General features: G+C 49.6%; 2 pseudogenes; both read right to left on the bottom strand.

Moving 5' to 3' along the window:
- Positions 1-5,187: 5,187 nt before the first annotated feature.
- On the bottom strand, positions 5,188-11,581 carry LOC112872333 (annotated as a pseudogene).
- Positions 11,582-12,854: 1,273 nt separating this feature from the next.
- Positions 12,855-13,830, bottom strand: LOC112872332 (annotated as a pseudogene).
- Positions 13,831-14,330: the final 500 nt, after the last annotated feature.

The raw sequence follows: 14,330 nt of genomic DNA, 5'->3' as shown, positions 1-14,330 counted from the left end.
GCTCGTTACATGCTTACCATTATTGATGATTACTCTAGAAGGGTATGGCCTTATTTTCTGAAAAACAAAGATGATACTTTTGCTGCTTTTAAAGAGTGGAAAGTTATGATAGAAAGGCAAACTGAGAGGAAGGTAAAACTGCTTCGTACTGATAATGGTGGAGAATTCTGTTCGCATGTCTTTGATGATTATTGTAGGAAGGAAGGCATTGTTAGGCATCACACCATCCCGTACACTCCACAGCAGAATGGTATGGCCGAGCGCATGAACAGAACCATCATCTCGAAGGCTCATTGTATGTTGTCCAACGCACGTATGAACAAGCATTTCTGGGCAGAGGCCGCCAACACTCCATGTTACTTGATCAACAGGTCGCCTTCTATTCCACTGAACAAGAAAACTCCTATTGAGGTACGGTCCGGCACACCTGCTGATTATTCACAGTTGAGAGTTTTTGGCTGCACTGCTTATGCACATGTTGATAATGGAAAATTGGAGCCTAGATCTATTAAGTGTCTGTTTCTTGGTTATGGTTCGGGAGTAAAAGGATATAAACTGTGGAATCCCGAAACTGAAAGGACCTTCATGAGCAGGAGTGTTATTCTTAATGAATCTATGATGTTTGATGACAGCTTGCTCACTGATGCTAATTCAGATGAATCTGATGAGGAACAACAACAGATCAGCAGGGAGGTGGAGCTCGTGGATGATCAGCAAACTGAAATTATTGATAATGATGTTCCTGATATTGCTCAACACTCACCTCCTGTTTTGCAGCAACAAGATTTACCTATTGCGCATCGCAGAACAAAGAGGAATTGTGGACCTCCAGCTCGTTATATTGAAGAATGTAATATGGTTATTATGCTTTGAGTTATGCAGAACAGGTGGAGAACAATCATGAGCCGGCTACATACTCTGAAGTTGTTGGTTGAGGTGATCGCGAGAAGTGGATCTCAGCCATGCAGGAGGAGATGTAGTCTCTCGAGAAGAATGGCACATGAGAGATTGTGAGCTTGCCTAAACAGAAGAAGACTGTCCGCTGCAAATGGATCTTCAAGAGAAAGGAGGGTCTATCTCCTAGTGAGCCTCCAAGGTATAAGGCAAGGTTAGTTGCAAAAGGTTTCAGTCAGATTCCTGGTGTTGATTACAATGATGTGTTCTCTCTAGTTGTAAAGCATAGTTCGATCCGTACATTCTTCAGCATTGTTGCTATGCATGATCTTGAGCTTCAGCAGTTAGATGTGAAGACTGCATTCTTACATGGAGAGTTTGAGGAGGAGATATACATGGACCAGCCAGAAGGGTTCATAGTACCTGGTAAGGAGGATCTTGTTTGCAAATTAAAAAGGTCCTTATATGGTTTGAAACAGTCTCCTCGTCAATGGTATAAAAGGTTTGATTCATTTACATTGGCACATGGCTTTAAGAGATCTGATTATGATAGCTGTGCATACATTAAGCTTGTTAATGGATCACCTATATACTTACTGTTATATGTTGATGACATGCTGATTGCTGCCAAGAGCAGTGAAGAAACCACTACTTTGAAGGAATTGTTGAGTAGTGAGTTCAACATGAAGGATCTTGGTGCTGCTAAGAAAATTTTAGGTATGGAGATAACTAGAGACCGAAATTCTGGTTTATTATTTCTTAGTCAGCAAAGTTACATTAAGAAGGTTATTCAGCGTTTCAACATGCATGATGCGAAGCCTACCGGTTCTCCTATTGCACCTCATTTTAAATTATCAGCTACACAGTGTGCTAGTACTGATGAGGATGTTGAATACATGTCAACAGTTCCATATTCTAGTGCTGTTGGTTCTTTGATGTACGCCATGGTTTGCTCACGTCCTGATTTATCTTATGCTATGAGCTTGGTTAGTAGATACATGGCTAATCCTGGTAAAGAACACTGGAAGACTGTTCAGTGGATTTTCAGGTGCCTCCGAGGCACATCAGATGCTTGTTTGAAATTTGGCAGGACTGATAAGGGAATTACTTGTTATGTGGATTCTGATTATGCTGCTGATTTGGATAAGTGAAGATCACTCACGAGTTATGTGTTCACTGTTGGTAATTGTGCCGTGAGTTGGAAGGCAACATTGCAGCATGTTGTCGTCTTGTCTACTACTGAAACGGAATACATGGCTATTGCTGAAGCATGTAAGGAGTCAGTTTGGTTGAAAGGATTGTATGCTGAGTTTCGTGGAGATAATTCTTGCATTAACCTGTTCTGTGACAGTCAAAGTGCTATATATCTCACCAAAGGTATGCACATTGACATCAAGTACCATTATGTTCGTGATGTGATTGCACAAGGTAAGCTAAAGGTATGCAAGATAAGCACTCATGATAATCCTGCTGATATGATGAGAAAGTCAATTCCTGTTGCTAAGTTTGAGCTCAAACTTAGTTGGTATAATTGTTTAGCCCAAGAGGTTATTTAGCGCCGAAGGTATTTTCTTTGTTATGTTTTGGGTGAAAGGTTGATTTATGCTACAAGAAGGAATTTGTCTCAAGGTGGAGTTTGTTAGGTTGTGATCCAAATTCATCTATACACGTATAAAGGCCGACTTCGGACGTAGTGAAACGGAGGCCTGTCGCTGGAGGCTCGGGCCGGAGCGGGGTTTCCATATATACCTTTTGTAAGCCGCTGATCGGGATAGAGAAAGATCATTGTAAATCCCCGGCGTTTGTAACCGCACTCGATAGTGAAGTTCTGCTGGCTGGCGCCCGTGGTTTTTCCTTTCTACTTTGGAAGGATTTTCCACGTTAAATCCTCGTATCCTCTAGAGTAATCGGTTCTTCTTCGTTGTTCTTTATCATCTATTTTGTAACAAATAGAAACAAATTCTACCTTTCCTGGTGCCAGCCTTGGTGCTACACGACTCTGCAGGCCCATAGCGATGACGGACGCTTATGACAGAAAGCAAGGGGGCGTTCTGCTATGGGCCAGCAAAGCGCCTGGCCAGGGCGTTCTGCGAGACGGAGGAGCTGCAGGAATGGGTGTGCAGGGCAGGGAGCCGGGGACCAAGGGCCACGTCGAGGTCGACGGCGAAGATTCAGGCGCTGGTCCTCAGATCGAAGCAGAGTACGGTGGCCGTGATATGTGGATATATGGATTACTGAACATTATGATACTTCCCATTCTGCACTTGGCAAACTCTTTTTTGTTGTTGAGAAAGACACCAGAAAGATCCGACGCTTGCCTCCTCCGTTTCCTCCTTGACCCGCAGGCGGCCGGCCACGGATAACTCGTGGACATCGCCCCTCGCCCACCATCCAGGTTAGGTGCAATGCGGACGACCCTCTCTATTCCTTCTGGAACCTTCCCTGGATGCGTGGTGGATTCTGTGGCATGTGATTTGTCGTTGGTGTCTGCAGAGACAGGGGAGTTGGCGCTGCTGATTTATGGCCACCAAAGGGAGGATCAACTGGTTCGTGTGTGGGTCGCTTGGACAGGAGGATCACCAACTGGATCGGACTGGTTTGGTTTGGCTTGCTGTAACATTACATGCCTGTTCTTTGTCAATAAAAAAAATTACATGTCTGAAAATAATTCTGCTAATGAACACTACAAACTGAGTATGTACTGCTAGGAATTCGCCAGTTGCTTGTTGACGTGGGTATCTGATCCACGGAACCAACACTATTTTGCAATTTCTTTTAATTGGAGTCTTTCCCTTCTAGAGTCCCGGCACACTGTCAGGTAGAGGTCGATCTCTAGAGCAGTGTTTGCAAAAATAAATTAATCGACTATGACCAAGACTTAGAAACTCAAGTCATAAAAAGTTCTCAAAAGATAATGATGGATATTTTTCTGGTGCTTGTTTTCACTAGTGGAATATGGTTGGATGACTAGGCTACTACTAGTGGAAATTCTATGGAGAGGCGAGCCGAGAGCAGGGCCGTCCACTCCCGGGCATCAATCCACATTTGCGCTATTCCTTGTTTAGACAAGTTAATCCAGCTCCTGCACCGGCCGCTCTGATCCATGTACTCAGCGGCACAAAGTCCTACCCGTTGGATTTATGGGCACAGATTTGTTTCTACGATATCCGAACCTGTAAACACGTGGGTACCAGAGAGCTCTGCTAGCTTTTGCAGTATCCGTGGAGAAGACCCGTAGGCTTTCTGAAGGAGTGAGAAGGTTGCTGCAATAGGGAAGCTCAGCTCTGAACGGATATAACTATGGTAACTATGGTACGTGACTCGAAACTAAATTTATCTCATTATATCTGTCACTATGAGCAGGTATCCTATGTATTTTTGTTGATGGAAACTCAAGCTATGAACTATTTAAATGCATCGCGCTGTTTGCAACGGGATAAATCAATGCTCACGCTTCAGTTTTCAGTGTTTTTTTCCCTAAAGAAAAAGGAACGGGAAGCATTGTTTCTTAAGTTGTTACAGTCCAGTTGAGCATATATATATATACACACTCGCGTGTAGCTACTCTCACCATCAGTATACCATCGTGCGTACGTTCACGTACTCATTTATCACTTTGAGTATATTTATATACTTATTCTAAGATATTTCAAAGGGATATATACGAAAAATTTCAAAAGCATCTCTATTTTTTAAATATATATTATAATACCTTAATACTAGAATATAAAATTGAGTATGTCCACATACTCTATGTATGGTCATATACCTAACGTATATACCATCACAGATGGTCTAGTATGATATATCTCGTACATAAAAAAGGGTCAGATACGCCCTATATCATGAGATACGCCCTATACCTTTCATAAATATACACACACATACATATAGGCGCAAGAACTAATCATCTTTACATTTTCTTTCTCAATTGCATGTTTTTTTTTCCAAAAAGATGAGCACTCGTAGATAGCAGCATTATTTTGTTGTTTTATTTTACTAGTTGAATGTTAATGCATTTGCAAATGGGAAGGAAAACCAACAATAGCCCTATACGGTGACTCTCATAGCCGTTGGATTCGATCTACGCCAAACGCTTGGCTCCCTCGCTAACTGATGAGTATGAGACTTCGGCCTTCGGGTTTTGGAACTATTAGAACTAATAAATAGTTTTTCTAATCGGATATCCGATGACTGACCAGTTTTATCGAAAAGTTTAAACTGTTAGGAAAATACGGGTGATTCACACGTACTACTTCGACAGTTCGTTTTTTAAAAAAAATTTGCCTGGACAAGCATTTTATTAAGAAAGAGTTTATTAATAACAATACACGCACACGCACCCGACCTCTGACCAAGAGAGTTAAACAAGTATTGCAGAACCACAAATGAGAAAAAACAGACCTACGACCTAGGAGTTCGTTTAACTATGGATACGAAGTCGCCTTTGGTAGGTAGCATCATCAGGCCAGTTCAAAGCAAACAGATAACCTTGTTTTCTAGCCGACCATGTGTGTTCTATATTCGACCTTGAGAAGTAGTCGTTGGTCACAATCGGTAGCTGTTACTAATTGCTCCGAGTTATGAATTGTTTATGTTAAGACGACACTTACATCTACCGTACTGAGTAAATTTTGTTATCTAGTAACAGTATTCTAAGACTTATATCTAGTCAAATCTAGTAGGTGACAATGCTTCCATTTTGCTTGCTTGCTGCACGTACCGTCATATGGCCCGCGACGTAGACTATGAAGTTGTCGTACTTCTTGACTTCCGTTCTCTGCCAAGAGCCCAAGAGCTTAGAGGCGTTACAAAGTCAACCTTCTTATAATACAAAAGTTGGTTAAACATTTTTTTTAAAAAAAACTATTGTCTCAACAATTTTCGCAAGAAATGTTGATTCAATATTTTTTAGATTTATTGAGCCAACATTGTACTCAGCCCTCCTGGGTAAAGTCTTGCTGGCATGATGTATATCAAATTCGACGATTTATTATATATTAAAAACACAACATATTTTTACAACATCATATCAATTCGATCGATCGGCTATGGTGCTAGCACCATAGCATGAGTCAACTTTTTTACATGACAAATTAAAAGCTGGTTAAATTTTTTTAAAAAAATAAAAAGTCTATTTTACTCTCTTCAATAATTCACTTTATCCGCTTAACCCCTAATAAAATTTAGGCTTAATTTACTCTCTCAACAATTCCATCCAATCTACCCTCTGATGATATTTTTCTTTTTGTTTCTCCGTGTATGCATTGAATTTTAATTTCAAATTTTGTGAGTGGATAGAGAATATGATGTCATATGTTACAAAATACATTAAGAATTTTTCATGGTTATTTTCATAATTTGAAAATATTTAACATGAAATTTATCATAAAAATACAATTCCGCATGAAAAATATTCATAAAAAATTATAATATATTTTTCTAGCATAGGGCATCTACATTGCAAAATTTAAAGTTCAAATTCCACTTATAAGTGAGGAAATAAAAAAGATAAATATTATTAGAGGGCAGATTGGACAAATTGAAACCTACCCACCCCGGGTAATAATCTTACTTGCACGACGTTTAGCAAATTTGATGATTTAGAGACTATAACATAGCAACATATTTTTACAACATCAATTCGATCGATCGGCTATGAATGCAAAGAGCTAGCAGAATGGCACCAGATTTTCCTGCCCTAAAGGCGTGCGTTCGCCATTTCCAGCGAGTAGCAGCACTTGTCAAAGGCATCCATGGCGCGGCTGAAGAGGGGCACGTAGGCGTCCACGCTCCTGTCGCCGGAGAAGGACCGCACGACGAAGACGGAGCCCTCCACGGGCAGGTAGCTGGGCATGAAGAGGAACGGCGGGCCGCCGCCGAAGTCCATGTCGTGGAACGGCGCGTGCAGCAGGCTGTCCACCTCCACGTCAGGGCTGTACGCGGTCTCCGCCGCGTCGGCCGCGGGCACCAGCCCCTCCTCCTCCACCGCGCCGGACCTCGCGAAGTCGATGAAGGACCTGAAGTAGCCGTCGTCGACGCGCGCCACCTCCTGGGAGATGAGCTCCGCGGCGAACCGGAGCGGCCTCGACACGAGGTCCCCCGCGGTGGCGGCCGGCCGCGCCCACAGCACCACGTTGCCGGTGTACCCGTCCGGCACCCGCGGGCGGCGCATGCGCGCGCGCCCGTCCACGGCGACGCACAGCCTGGTCACCACGTGCGCGTCCAGCCCGCGCGCCGCCGTGATGCACCGCCACAGGTGCGCCGCGACGCACTGCAGCGTGCTGCACGGCCGCGGCGCCCCCGCCGACGCGCGCGACCTCAGCTCCGCGACGAACTCCCGGCCGAAGCGCACCCTCCGCACCACCACCTCGCCGCCGCTGCCGGCGAGGTCGCGCCTGCCGCCGGGCTTCTCCCCGCGAGCAGGCGGCTGCTTGAACTCGACGCCGCGGTGCTCGAACGCGACGCGCGGCGGGTCCCGGGGCGCGAAGAGGGACGCCCTGCCGTGCGCCGGGACGGGGTCGAGCGCGGCGCCGCGGGTGGCCTGGCCCCACGCGAGGAGGAAGTTGCAGGCGGCGCGCCCGTCGGCGACGGCGTGGTGCATGGTGTGGCCGACGGCGAGGGAGCCGCACGCGAACCGGGTGAGCTGGACCAGCAGCAGCTCCTCGGCGCCGTCCCCGTCCGGGTGCAGGCGCAGCACCTCGGGTGTCGGCTCCAGTGGCATGACGGCGCAGAGCGCGACGTCGGCCGTCGCCTCGACGAACCGCGCGCCGGCGTCGGTGAGCAGGATCGCGCGGCTGCCGACGGCGTCGGCACCGAGCCGCCCCGCCCACTCCCGGTACTCGGCGAGCGCCCGGGCGAGCCCCGCCGCGAGCGTGGCGTTCGGCGGCGCCGGCGGGCGGAAGAAGTTGATGCCCGAGATGTACAGGTCGTAGTTGACCTTGTCGAACACCGTGAGCGGGATGGCGGCGTCTGCGGCCGTGGACGAAGCGCCGCCGCCACCATAGGCGGGCTTGATGGCCTTGGACGACTGCACCGTGATCTTCATGTGGCGACGACTGTGTGTGCACGCGTTCTTGGATGTGTTGGTTAAAATGTGGACTATGCATGGTTGGTGCCATGATATCATGAGCTGGTCAAACTGTGTAATTACACTGGACAAATTTGGACATTAATAGCGCCAAGCAAGCGACAACCATGCACATCAAAATATGTAAAACTCTTTTTTTTCTTAATGAAATACTTGGGCAAATTCTCGAAAAAAAAAAAGATTGTTCCTTCTAGGACTTTTTGGAGGGATCTTCTTCGCCTTTTCTTTAGACTTTGTTGTTGGTAGGTAAGTCGTGTCGTCGTGTAAGTAGTTTTGTCGTCCTTTTGCTTTTGTTGGATTTGTCCTACCCAGCTCAGGTCTACCTTTTTCTTCATCAATATAACATGCATCTCTTTTGCTGGTTTATTTGAAAGAATATATCTTGCAACAACTCATATGTGTGCTATATAACTTCACCACTGAAAACAGGCTACCATGTTTCGACGAGATCAAGGATTTTTTGATTGAATCCATCTATTATCGTAATATATGTGAGTGTTAAAACAGGCTACCATGTTCGTCAGGATCCGGATGTTACTTGAAAAAAAGAAGAAGAAAAGAATGTATATTACTAGATTTTGTGATGATCTAATGGGTTAGAATAATATAACGAGTCCATGCGGAGTAAGATTACTAAACAGCTAAATTCGTGTTTTAAAAGGAAAATAGAGTGCAAGGTTTGGGTAACAGGGAAATATTGGATACTATAAGTGAAAATAACACTATAATTTGTGATCTGTATGTTTCTATAACAGATAATATCTGTAGACGAGATCATTTTTCGTTTCTAGAAAAAAGCCATGCAGAGAATAATATGTAGTAGTAGTAGCAGCAGCCATCAATCAACCCTGCAGCGAAGCATGACCTTCCATGCGCGGCAACAGCCTGCCCAGCACCATGGAGGAGTGGCCAAAGAAGGTTCTGAAGTTTCCCGCCACCGTCACTGCTTCCTGCTGATCTCCAGCCTGGGGTGGGGTCGGGGTGGGGGACGTTTTTTTGCAATTTAATCCTTTTCTGAAAGTTTTTACATTTGAACCTCCAATGGAGAGATTTACGGAAATGAACCCTCCGTACAGTGCACGGTGCTAAAGGTCATGACGCCATTGTATAAGCAGCACGGAATCGTGCCATTTGGCGTCATGTCTTTCCATGTGGATGCCTAAGTGGCGAGGACCATCAACACGGCGCTAAAGGTCACGGCGCCGTGCTATAACAGCACGGAGCCAAAAGTCATAGCGCCGTGCTATAACCTATATTTTCCACTAATGTTCAGAAACATGACTGTAGCTTATTGGTGCAACTGCACCTTGAGGAGCGGAGGACTGGATGTCCTGGTTCACAGCTTTGAAGTTTCTAGTTCTGGCCATGGTTTGGTGAGGTATCGCTATCTTGTTCACAAGTTGGAATAACTACTAATGTCGGAGACGTACGGGTCAAAGTTGGCCTTGCCAAACACTATCACTTGCCGGCAATGATCTTGATAAGTGCAATGTTTATTGGATAGGTGACGCGGCAGGTCGAGCTAGTGTACATGTACATGCATTGTTGGTCAACTAAAAAAACAAATGAAAATGAAAAAGAATGAGAAAGGAAACACTATAATAAACCGGTGTCGAAGTGGCAATGTATTTCTGTGATTGATTTGCACGTCAAAGATCAAAGCCGAGCGCCGGGCACCGGCGGCGCCAGCGAGTGGCAACAGCTGGTGAAGGCGTCGACGTTGCGGCGGAAGAGCGGCACGTGCGCGACCACGCCGCCGCGGCCGGGGGGCGCCGGCACGAGGAAGGCGGCGCCCTCCACCGGCTGCGGGGTGCTGTACGTGGGCGCGAAGACGAACGGCCTGCCGGTGCCGAAGTCCAGGTCGTAGAACGGGATGCCCAGCACGCTGTCCACCTCGAGGTTGGTCCGCGCCACCAGCTCCGGCGAGACGGCCGTCCGCACCAGCCCTTCCCGCTCCACGGCGCCGGAGCTCGCGAAGTCGACGAAGGACCGGAAGTAGCGGCCGTCGACGCGAGCCACCGCACGGGAGACGAGCCCCGCCGCGCGCCGCAGCGGCGCGCCCAGCAGCTCGCGCGCGGTGGCCGCCGGCCGCGCCCAGAGCACGGCGTTGCCGGTGTACCCCTCCGGCACCGGCATCCGGCCGCGCCCGTTCACGGCGATGTGCAGCCTGGTGACCTCGTGCGGGCCGAGCCCGCGCGCCACCGTGACGCACCGCCACAGGTGCGCCACCACGCACTGCGCCGCGCTGTACGGCCGGTGCCGCTCCCCCGCCGGCGGCGATGCCTCGGACTTCAGCCGGGCGATGAACTCCCGGCTGAAGTGCACGGTCTGCACCACCACTTCGTCGTCATCGACGTCTAAAGCTTCTTTCTTCTCCGCACGCGGCTTGAACTCCGCGCCGCGGTGCTCGAACTCGACCAGCGGCGGGTCCCGCGGCACAAACAAGGACGCCCGGTCGTGCACCGGGACGGGGTCGAAGGCGGCGCCGCGGACGGCCTGGCCCCACGCGAGCAGGCAGCTGCAGGTGGCGTAGCCGTCGGCGACAGAGTGGTGCATGGTGTACCCCACGGCGAAGGAGCCGCAGGGGAACCGCGTGACCTGGAGCAGCATCAGCTCCTCCACTGCCGCGCCGCCGCCGTCCTCGCAGCTCGGGTGCAGCCTCACCGCCTCGGGCCCCACCCGCAGCGGCATGACGGCGGCGGCGAGCGGGACGTCCGCCGCCGCCTCCACGAGCCGCGCGCCGGCGTCGTTCAGCGCGATCGCGCGCCTGCCGGAGGCGGCGTCTAGGGTGACGAGCCGGCCGGCCCACTCGCGGTACTCGGCCAGCATCCTGGCCAGTCCGGCCTCGAGCGCGGCGGCGGGCGGCGCCGGCGGGTGGAACGCGAACACGCCCGGGACGTACTCGTCGTGGTTCACCTCGTCGAACACGGTGAGCGGAAGGACGGCGCCGGCGGCGGGCGCCGGAGCTTCGGCAGGGCCGTAGGCAGGCTTGACGGGCTTGGAAGAGTGCACGGTGATCTTCATCCTCGCTCCGATCGGTAAACGTGCGGTGCGGTGGCGACGGGAAGCCCTATTTCTACTGGATGCTGGATGCCATGACAGGTTAGGTTAGGTTAGGTGAGGCGCGGCGAAATGGATCGGATGGTGGCACCGAGCTGGTCGTGGACGACAGAGCTTTCCTTTTCGGGTAAGACCTTTTGACTCGGCCGCCACGTGGATTACAAACACATGGTGAGGATGAACGTGGAGACGTACGATGCCTAAGGTCGTCACATGGTGAGGATCGGAGCTGATCAGAAGAACTCGACCACGTCATCTGAGAAGCTACTGAAGCTGAAGAGTAGGTGCAGATCATTGCTGTCATCGAATAGTAAATCGAGGTGGGGTGATGCCTGCCTTATCCTCTCATTCTCTGATTCCGCGCCAAACGCAGTGTGTTTTTTGGGAAGCGGTAGCAGGTGTGCTGAACCCATGAACTCATGGGTATACGTACGTATATGCTTGCTTGCTTCTCTCAAAGTGGAGTGGGTGCAGTGCTGCTAGTGTTTGCATGTGTCAATGCATGTAATTAGCCTCCAATAATGTTTCATGTTTGTCTTCAAATTACGCTTTACCTTACCATTATTACTTTTCTTCCATACTGAGAAATAGGATAACTTTTGTTCAGCTGGGCCCCGCGGTATATGGTGACTGCGCCTTTCAGTCGTCTAGTAGGAGAGAGAGCCTCAAAACGAAGTTTTTTTTCGAGGTTCAGAAAGTAGATTTTGACTTCTTATGATTTACTAGTAACATCAAATACAACTCGGCCTGCAGACAAAATGGTGACTTAGCTAGTTACGGTAATGTCGCAATGGAACTCATAACTCTTAGAAATTTAAGAATTCTCGCTGGTTATTTCCTTTTATCTTTTAATTTCCAGAAGATTAGCAATTTGGCATGCGAGAAACCATGAGCTAGGAACGAACTGGGATATAATTTTTACACAATTTCCTATTTTACACTAGCTCGCTTGGTTTTAGTTTGGTGACGACCTAGGCGACGAGCTGCTGCAGCTCGGATCATTAGGGTTTGGGGGCTGCTAGGGTTAGGGGTGGTGGTGGGTTGCCGTTGGTGGTCTGTTCCAAGATTTAAAATGGAGGATGGCGGCGCCGGACCCGGCGGTGGCAACATCAGCGCGCGCCTCAGCGGAGATGGTGGTAGGTGGGTATAGGGGGTGGGGGATGGCATCGGAGTTAAGTGCATCCAGGAGTTAGAACGGAGGAGACAAGAGGAAGAAGATAAATAGCATTTTGACATGGATGGTTGGATAATAATCCAACGGATGCCATGCTGTTTGTTGTATAGAAAAAAGGCAAAAATTCAGGTACCTGAAAAACAACATCTTTCTAATTTTTAGTGTTCCCTAAACAGCCTTCCACATCTTCATTGGACTTTGTTGCAGTTTCGATATTTTTGGGAACTAGTATTATTATTCTACATCTTCTTAGAATGTAAGTGCAACCTAACAATGCGGAACCGGTTCCTCCGCGGTACTCCTACTGACGGGCCACGTCCAACAATGCGCCATCAGAGACAAGCTAGAGGTCGACGGAATCGGGCTCGATAGGTGGGGAATGCGTGTTCTGGTTGTAGAAGACATGGGGGAGAAGATGAACATTGATGCGGCTGCTTTCTGTTGGATGTAGATCGTGGCATCCTGCGGCAGGAAACTATAGCCTGAAACAACGGTGGTTCTCACTTTTCAGTCGGCCGAGGCCGCCGACTACTAAGTAGGATCAAGATTCTGAATGAAAATATCTGAACAAAGTCAGATCAATATAATCCTGAAATCGAGGAAAACTTTAGCATTTTAGTACAGACGATAGCACGCCTAAGCTAGTACTAAGTAGCCGTCGTCGACCCGCGCCACCCCCTCGGATACGAGCTCCACTGCGTGACCCAGGCACCCAGCGGCCTGGCGACGAGCTCCCCCGCGGTGGTGCTTGGGTGCGCCCAGAGCACGACGTTGCCGGCGTACCCCACCGGCGCCCGTTCACGGCGAGCTTCAGCGCGGTGGGCGTGCCCCCGGCGAGCCCGCGCGCCGTCGTGGCGCGCCGCCACAGGTGCGCCGCGACGCACTTCACCGTGCTGCATGGCCGGGGAGCGCCGCCGGCCGACGCCTGTGACCTCAGCTCAGAGATAGTTTCGGCGCTGAAGTGCACCCTGTGAACTACCGCCGCCTCGTCGCCGGTGTCTACATGTTGCACGTCCCAGTGCTCGAACTCGATCCAGGGCGGGTTCCGTGGCACGAAGACGGCGCCGCGCGTGGCCTCGCCCCACGCGGTCATGAAGCCGCACCTGCCGTAGGCGTCGGCAACGAGGTGGTGCGTGGTGGTGCCGACGACGAAGGAGCCGCACGCGAACCCGGCGACCTGGACCAGCATCAGCTCCTCGGCGCCGTCGCCGTCGGGGTGTAGGCGCAGCAGCTCAGGCGCCGGCACCACCGGCACCATGTTGCTGAGCGCGACGTCGGCCGTGGCCTCCACGAACTGGACCCCGCGTCGTTGAGCAGGATGGCGCGGCCGCCGTCGGCGTCCACGTCGAACCGGACGGCCCACTGGCGGTGCGCGGCCAGTGCCTTGGCGAGCCCCTGCTCGAGGACGGCGTTGGACGACGGCGGGGCCGCCGCCGGTGGTCGAATGAAGTATAGGTTGGAGATACACTGGTCGAAGTTCACCGTGTCAAGCACGGTGAGGGTGATGATGTCGGTGGGCACAGATGGAGCGCCGCCGCCGTCGCCGTAGCCGGGCTTGACAGCCTTCGATGACTGCACGGTGATCTTCATGGGGAGATAGAACGCCATCAGAGATTGCCAATGAGGAACTTCTCCTAGCAATCTCCAATAATCTGCGAGTAGTTGACTACCACAGTGATGCGGCCACATGACCTTGTGTTCAACGTATCGTATTTTGATTTAGAAAATCAATGACACGATGGCGCTCAGTGGTGAAACTAGACTAAATTGAAGGGAGCGCGCCTGCTTTGTGGGTGCATAGAGTTGAGCTGGGATGCATATATGATAAAAAAATTGACCTAATCACTATTTTTCCAAAATTTTGTGGGTGCATGATCACCCCCTAATTTGAACCTACATCCACCCCTGATGGCGCTAAGTTCTAAATATGCTTACCGTTTTGGTGCAGAGCTCAATCTTGTCGGTTTCATCTTGTGAGTTGTCACCGAGCTTATTTGCTTTACAAATCACATTGTGCTTTTACAAATTGGACCTTGATAGTAATATAAGCCAAACTGGTCATCGCAACAAAATAAAAGACCTTTACTTTTATTGCTTAGAAAAAAAAATAAA

This window comes from Panicum hallii, chromosome 8 (assembly GCF_002211085.1).
Source record: "Panicum hallii strain FIL2 chromosome 8, PHallii_v3.1, whole genome shotgun sequence".
Lineage (NCBI taxonomy): Eukaryota > Viridiplantae > Streptophyta > Magnoliopsida > Poales > Poaceae > Panicum > Panicum hallii.
The sequence above is the reverse complement of the archived record's forward strand: the minus strand, read 5'-3'. Positions and strand labels throughout refer to the sequence as shown.